At 25.2% G+C, this 9293-nt stretch overlaps 1 long non-coding RNA gene across 1 annotated transcript; it reads left to right on the forward strand.

The window, feature by feature from the left end:
* The first annotated feature begins 236 nt into the window (after positions 1-236).
* LOC133035140 (uncharacterized) lies at positions 237-1388 on the forward strand. The gene is made up of 2 exons (XR_009686413.1): positions 237-627; positions 728-1388. It is a non-coding gene; the product is annotated as an uncharacterized LOC133035140 (long non-coding RNA).
* The last annotated feature ends 7905 nt before the right edge of the window (positions 1389-9293 follow it).

Consider the following 9293-nt stretch of genomic DNA (forward strand, 5'->3'; position numbering starts at 1 on the left):
TATGATGCTGTTTCGATATTTTCTAATCGACTCTCATCAGTTTCAGGAACATAATTTTCTTTGGTTTGCTTTTCTTTGACTAAAAGCAATTTACCATTATGCGTAGTAGCGCAGGTGTTTTACCAGTACACTTATCACTTATCCCTTTCTCTTGTTTAACATTTCATCATCGTTTATTCTGATATATGTTTTGCACCAGGCCTACCAAGATACCAAATTTCATTTGACGTGCTCAACTGAGCCAGGCCTACCAAGATACCAAATTTCAATTGTAGCTATTTATTTCCAAGTCAAAAGCGTTTGCTTTAATAGTTGGACAAGAAATTTGAGCTTGTTGGCTTCCTTAATTGTTGTCCTACAGGGACAAACATAACACTAGGAGAATGCTTTTCACATCCATATATAATCAAGCTAATAAATTCTTCTTTTGTTGGATCTGATTGTCTGAATGATACGAACTGATTCTTTTCAGTGACAGGTGGAAAGCAGAAAAGACAGATTATGTTGGCTTATGAAGAGGTTAAATCCCAAAAAATATTTTGCGCCAATGGGTGGGGCAGGGGTCGATTCCGAGTTTCACAGAAGACCGACGAAGTAAGAATGAATTACAGTTGTTGCTGTGGCGAGGTTGGTAGTATTAGAAAAAAGTTAAGCTTCTTGATTTGTTTCTGAATCACATCTCCCTTTTGCAGTACAGCATAATGAATTTAAATAACATCTGTTGCAGGGTATTTTGCTATGAGGATTGACCACAGTTAGCCAATGAACTGAACTCCTCAACAGAAGGGTCTTGTTTTTTAATTAAAAAAAAAACAAAAATAAAAAGAGGTGTTATGAAATGGTTTAAAATGTGTTCCATTCAAATCATCTCAAACTGAGTCTGCCAGCAGGCTTTTGAGATATGCTGCCAATTTTATATATGTTGTTCTCAAGAGTTGGTATGCCACGTAGGCAGACAAAAGGAACAAAAAATCATATAATGATGCCTTCTTTACCTTCAACTGCACGCCGGGTTTTTGTTCCATTCTGATCACTCACTCATTCATGTCTTCTTCTTAATGACTTAAGGCTTCCATCTCTCTCTCTCTCTCTCTCTCTCTCTCTCTCTCTCTCTCTCTCTCTCTCTCTCTCTCTCTCTCTCTCTCTCTCTTTCTCTCACATGGTTGACAGCCTTTGCCAATTGGTCAGATTCAAAGCTGTGTGATTGCTGACTACCACCACCACCACCCATGGCAGCCCAATACACCTCTTTCTCATTTCATCCATTAAAAGTGATTGGAGACCAATGTAATCAGTGATGGGGCAAGAAAGAAAAGGTTTTTCTTTTTCAGTTGGATCAAACATTCTAATGTTAGGAAACAAAATTGTATTGTTTAGGCCCCTCTTAAGATCATTGTCTTATTGCTTAGGCCCAATCTTAAGTGAGGAAATAGTAGCTTAACCGTATAAACACTTGCAAATATGAAAAATGAAAAAACAAGAAAAGAAAGAACAATAATTGTTAAATGCAGTGCAATTGGCAGAGGACCTAATCATAGTGTGTAATGAAGGCACACATGCTATATTGTGGCACTCTTTTACTTTTTGGAATTATTTCTTTTGTGGACCATAAACCCACATCTAGGAAATCCCACGCAAGCTTTTCCTCCTAACACATGAGAACTCTTCAGTCACACGTAATAATGTAGACCCATAAGATGAGAGAAATTCCAAAGTCTTGTATATAAATTGATTCTTTTTGAAAAGGAAAAAATAAAACAAATAATTTCACATAAATAGACAACATGCATATCCTAAAGCTTTATTTAACTTTACAATACCTAGCAAAAGAACCTCACAACATCTCCAATGCTAATATTTTGGAGAACGTAATATTTTAGAGAACGCTTGATGAGATGGAAGGTGGCAAAATATACATATGTTATATCATTAAAAATAAAAGAATATTATTTTTGAAATTTACATTGATGCTATATTTTTTTATACAATAAAATATTAAAAGTGTAATATATATAATAGTAGGGCCGGCCGTGAGTTAAAACGAAAGAGGCAGTCGTCTTATGCTCCCACCGCTCAGGGTCCATTCGAAAAGAAAATAAAATATAGTTAGTAATAAAATAAATAATAATACTTTTAATGTTAAATATGTGTTGTATCTTAGTAGTAATTTGATTAGTTTAACAGCTAAGAGGTTGAGAGTTCAAATTCCAATAGCTTTTTATTTTTGTCAAATTAACATAGGATCGACCCTGTATAATAGTTTAATAATAAAAAAAGAATTATATATATAATAATGTGTGAGATCATAATTATAGTATTTTTAAAATGTATTATATGTTTTTAAAAATAAATGTGTCAAATAATATGGAAGAAAAATAAAATAAAATATATTATATATTTAGATGATGTGTAGTTATATGACATCTTAAAAAAAATAATAATGCTATCATGAAGATGCTAAACCATAATAATTCTCATGTATTGATCCTTTACAGCTTGTACCCAAAGGACAACAAATCATACTTTGTCCCATATATATAGAAAAGGCCAGGATCCTAGTTCATCTATAGGTATGAACACTCAATTTAATATATATCCTTCTTGAATTGATTACCAAGATTTTCTATTCCATTCCCAATGCTCAGTTTGGAACAGAGACAGCCATAATATAATATACATAAATTTTCTTTTTTTTTTTTTCTTTCTTTGAGAAAAGCAAAAATTTCCATTTAGAAAAACAATAAAAGGGGTATTAATGTTTTTCCTTAATATGTTAATTTTGAAGGTAATATTATTCCTAACGACCTCAACCAACGCCAACTTCTTATATGGTTTTGGTGAGCACAATTCAACCAAATTGATAGACCTTTTTGCTATATTCAAGCCAACCACTACTTACAAACCCCAACCACAATCTTATGATTTGGTTCGATTTGAAACATGGTTTTTTTGGCCTTGCCAAGTGGGGGCACACACAGAACACTAGTGTTATTACAATATGACACTTTTTTTTTTGTTCTTTTTCTTTTTTAGTATTGAAAAAGATGTTTATATGTGTGAGAGCTTATTGTTCTTAGGGCAAAACACAAAACTTCCCATTTTCATATTGATTTCATCAATCAATAGGATCACGACATAAAATTTAATGCACAGCTCTACTTCTCCGTATACATTAACTGCATAGGTTTTGATGTCTAAAAACTTTTCTCCAAGTAAAGTGACATAACTAAAAACATTATGGTATCGAAATTAAATATCAAAGGTAAGTGGTTAACCCTCCCATTACTACCACTACTAAATTGGTGTATAGTATTCAAAATAAGTGGTTGGTTTTGGTTATTTTCATGATTGGTGGGAGTAAACATAGCTAGGGCTTTACAAATTTTACAAAATTATATTTGTCACAAATATAAAATTTATTATTAGAGTGAGATGTAAAATGATTTTAAATTTAAAAATTAAGTTAATAAATATTTTTTAAAAAAAAAATATTTAGTAAAATGATCAAATATTATAAATTAGCTAATAAAAATATAAAAAAATACATTTATTATATATTATTTTTTTTTTGGAAAAAAAATATAATAATAAATTAAGTTATATAAATTGTTTAGTATTATATATTAATATATTGTAATAAAAATAAATAAATATATACAACAATATTATATCGTATTACTAGAAATTAATATATCGTAGTGATAAAATTATATACCACAAAAAAATTATAATAATACTAAATTGATATTCAAAATATATATATATATCACACTAACAAAATTATATATACTATTATTAAATTATGTATACTATACCAAAAAAAATTATATATATAATAAAATAGAAATTAAAAATCATTTTAAATAAATGATATAGTATTCACAACAAAAATATACCATACAACAAAATATATATACCTACAATAAAAAATAAAATAAAATAATATAATATTATTTAAAAAAATTATATATACATCACCTTTATATATAATAGTGTAAATTGCAGCATAAATATCTAATGTTTTAGATTTTATACACTTAAATATCTTATTTTTATTTTTGGAGGCAAAAATACTCAACGTTACAATTCTCTTACACCGTTACTACAACTTCTATTAACTCATATATATGGACACGTGGAGGGCACAGATGCATTACATTTATTTATTTTTTATTTTTAAATTTAATATTCTTAATATTAAAAACCAAATACTACTTGTTTCCAAAAAAAAAAAAAAAATCTCATAACAATTTTCACATGGTATTGACATTTCAATTCAATAACCATGTTCCATATACTTCACTCACCTATGGTAATCTAGTATTGCATCTTTTTCATTTTTTTTTTAAAAAGTAGCATTTAGTTTCTCATATTAAGAATATTAAATTTTAAAATAAAATAGATAAATATAATGCATCTAAGCCTTCCACGTGTCCACATTTATGAGTTAACGAAAGTGATAATAACGGATGTAAGAGAATTGTAACATTGGATATTTTTGTCTCTAAAAATAAAAATAAGGTATTTAAGAGTATAAAATCTAAAACATTAGGTATTTATACCGCAATTTACCTTATATAATAAGATAAAAACTAAACAGGCATGATCTAAAATAAAATGATATACTATACAATAAAACCTATATATCGTATAACAAAAGACACATACCATATAACAAAATATATATACCTACAATAAGAAAATAAAATAAAATAATATAATATAATATTATTACAAAAATTATATATGCCATATTATAAAATTTATGTACAACCAAAAAATAATTATATCATACTTATAAATATATCACATTTATATAAAATATAAAATAAAAACTAAACATGCATGATTTAAAATAAAATTTATACAATAAAACTTATATGTCGTATAAAAAAAAAATATACCTTACAATAGAAATATATATATAATAACAAAAAATAAAAAATATATATATACATAGCATGCTAATAGAATTATACGTCACATCAACAAAATTACAATAAAAATAGAACTTAAATATTATTTTAAAAAATTAATATACCGTATAACAAAAAATACATATACCATTAACCAAAACATATATATTAACAATAATGATAGAAAAAAAAACATATTCATAATATATATAATATACTAACCAAATTATATACCACAATTAAAATATATATACCATGACAATAAAATTATATATCACCATTGTATATAATAAAATAGAATGTAATTAAATATTATTTAAAATAAAAAATATATATCATACCATTAAAATAGATAAAAATAATAATTAAATATATATAGCATGCCAATAAAATTATATGCCTACATTAAAATATTCGTATTATGCTACCAAAATTATATACGACTATTATATATAGCAAAATAAAAAATAAATATCATTTAAGAATAATAATATACCATACAACAAAATAAAAATATACTGCCTAACAAAATTTATATACCAATAACCCACAACAATCCATAAAAAATTAAAAAAAAAATCAACATAACTTTAAAAAAAAAAATATATTTTAATATAAAACTAATATAAATATACCATAATAACTTTTTTTAAAAAAAATATACCATGATTTTTAAGTAATTTGTTTCTAATTCTAAAAAAGAATATAAAAAATTATTAATTTTTTTTATGTGCTAAAAAATAATATAAATAATAAATAATGTAAAAGAGTTATTTCTATACAAATTTTGAAACAAGAACATTTACTTACATATGATTTGAGATCATTTGCTATAATTTTCTAAGCTATTTATTATGTAAACCAAATAAAAAATTATTATAAACATGAAATTATTAACACTATGTCATGAAGCACCCATTTCACAATTCTCTCTTAAAAAAAAATAAATAAGTGCCTTTGGAAAGCCATAATGTAATTGAATTTGTGTGTAATTAGAGGTAATTACACAATTTAGCATGTTTGTCTGACCATGTAATTACATTGTAACTGTGTAATTGGAAGTAATTGAGGGGTTCCAATTACACTCTCCAATTCTCATGGCCCCTCATGAGAATTGAATGTAATTACACTGTGTAATTACTAAAAACTTTCCATATTAAATATTAGCTATTAAAAAAATATTATTGCCCTATGTAATTACTAACTTTTTGCCAAACAAGATAGTAAGAATTCATATGTAATTACCACCCCATATCCAAACACACATTGCATTTTAAAATATAATATAATTATTAAACTGTGTAATTACTACCCTAATAATTACCCTACCTAGTAATTACACAGTTACTTCCAAACACACCTAATAATTAAAATTTGAAATACATTCAATTTGTATTCGTTGCTGTATATACAATAATATGTAATTTTAATTACACAATTAAAAATAATGAAATTCTATTTATAAATATATATGATTATAAAAAATACATACCATTATACGTTAATTAAATATACAGATATATATACAGATACACACTTTTTATGTATACCATTATAAAAAATATACAGATACATATATATCTATTCTATATAAAGTGTGTCTATATAACTGAAATTCTTGGTTTATGAGAAATTTATGGGTGACTTTTTTATTTTTATTTAATAAAATAATAAAATATTATTTATATATCATAAAATAATAATAAAACAAATCCTATTAATATTTGAACTGATATTTAATATATTTCAACTCCATATATAATCACAACTATAACTCTAAAAATTAAAAATATATATATAAAATAAATTGAACCTTAAACTGTATATACAATTAGTTTGTTGAGAGAGATCAGAAAAAGAACGAATTATATATGGAATTTTTTTTACCAAAAAAATGGACAATCCAGTTATATGGAGGCTCGGTTAGAATTAAAAGTGCAAAATAAAAAACTATACTATTGTCTCTGTCGAAGCAAATATTATCTTCAATTATCAACAATTTAGAAATTAATTTTTAATTTTCTTTTTATCTTACACACATTGTGTTTCCTTAAGTATTTGAACATCAATTTTTAGTTTATTGTTGGATTAACTTAAGAACATATTTAAATTATCAAGCTTTTTTAAACACTAATATATTGCATTCGGTATTTACTTTTTATTTACATTAAAAATAAAATGGTTTATTATTAAAAATAAAATGGTTTATGAGAAATTCATGGGTCACTTTTCATTTATATATAATAAAATAAACAAAATAAATCTCATTCAATCCAAAAAAAATACGATTGAGTTTTTGCTGTTGTACATCTACGATTAGGTTTTCTTTAATTATTTATTGTATACAATTTGGACATTCCCATGGGATCACATATAATATTCCAATCCGCACTTCTCTTTTTTCTTCTTCACAACTTAATAACAAAATATATAAGTAATAATAAGAATAAAAAAGAAGCATGACTTTTATCAAAGTTCACAAAACCAAGCATCAATGGCGAAAAAAACCCAACAAAGTTTACAACTAATAAATGATTCTAAGTGCTCGGCATATGCATTAGTTTCCAGGAGCAAAGTTTTTTAAAGTTACGTAATAATTTACATGTATGTTGCAAACGCAACATACAAAAAATAAAGAAGAATATGGAAGAAAGGAGAGACCATTATTCACATCTAGAAAGGCAGTGGAGATAATAATAGAAACTTTTTATTTTTTTTATCAATTTTTTTTTTTCTTTTTGAGTAAAGATAAATATGAAATTTTAATCGCATAGAGTTTTATTTTAATAAAATATAGTATTTTAAAATAATTTAATAGTATTTTGTTATAGAATACTATCACTTTTTGTTAAACATGGTTTTCACTTTTTGTCGACACTACCATATTCAATTTATCAACGAAAAAATGGACAATCCATATATATGCGGACCCGGCTAGAATGAAAAGTGCAAAAGACAAAAATTACACTATTGTCTCTATCGAAACAAATGAAGATTGAAATCCACCAATGATTATCATTAGTTTTCTTATCTACAATTTTTGGACAAATACTATCTTCAATTATAAATAATTTAGAGATTGATTTTTAATTTCTTTTTATCTTACACTCATTTAAGTAATGTTTCTTTAAGTATTGGAACATCAATTTTTAATTTATTTTTGGATTAACTTAAAACATATTTAAATCATCAAGCTTTCTTAACCACTAATATATTGCATTCGGTATTCACTTTTTAATTGACAACATTATAAAATATATTATTTAGATACACATAATAATAATATCACCTAATAATTAATAATATTTTTTCTTTAATTTTTAATTGTATCACTTTCAAATAACATAGAAAAAAACTAGCATAAATTTAGTATACGTGCCTCGCACGTAGTTTTTTACTAGTATATAATATATACATGGAGAGACGGACCCATTAACATTGATGTGGGGTTATAGCCCCCACAAACAAAAATATTATCTTTTAAAAAATTAAATATAAATTTTTTAATTTAATAATTATAGATCAAAATATTAGAAAAGCCCTTATAAAATTAGATAAATTTAATAAGAGTAATTATAATATAGCTATAAATATTTTTTTATGATAAATAAGCTCCGACAAAATAAAAATTCTAAATCCGTCACTGTATATATGTACACCTTTTATGTATGTTTAACATGGCTCTCCTCTAGTCGGTAACATAGACCAGTTGAGTTGCAAGATTTCGTTCATAAACTAAATATCAAATACATAACAAATATTCATCAAAAAAAAAAAATACATAACAAATACGCATAAAATTGTACCCAATACACCAAACACATAGCATGCAAAAGGATTAAATGATAAAATGATACTATAGGTACATGTGATGTGAATAATATGGTATAAATTTACGAACATAATCATTTTGTATATTAATCTTGTCTTATATATTTTTCTCTTCTTTACGAAATACCCCTTTAAAACAGTCCTAACACCCTTCGTGATAAAAAAACTTTGTAGAACTTTATCTCAATTTTCAACTATCCTATTCGAAAGATCATTAACCAAAATACAGAATGGTAAAGTAATATAGTGTACTAATTTTTTTAATTAGTCCATGTTCTTATTAAACTATATATTTTTTTTTTTTTTGAAATCCTTATTATACTATTATTAGTATTATAAAGATTTATAAATAACAACGACTTCTGTGGTAAAGTAGTGGATAACCTTATTTATCTAAATAATGTTTAGAGTTGGATCTAAACCCAAACCCATGAGTGGTACATTTGCAATTGCAAAAATGTATTATTGTGAAAAAAATTCAATTTCGACACCTGTTTGATATAGAACTATAAATTATTAACATAATAATCTCAGGCTTCTCAGCTA

Source organism: Cannabis sativa, chromosome 2 (assembly GCF_029168945.1).
Source record: "Cannabis sativa cultivar Pink pepper isolate KNU-18-1 chromosome 2, ASM2916894v1, whole genome shotgun sequence".
Classification (NCBI taxonomy): domain Eukaryota; kingdom Viridiplantae; phylum Streptophyta; class Magnoliopsida; order Rosales; family Cannabaceae; genus Cannabis; species Cannabis sativa.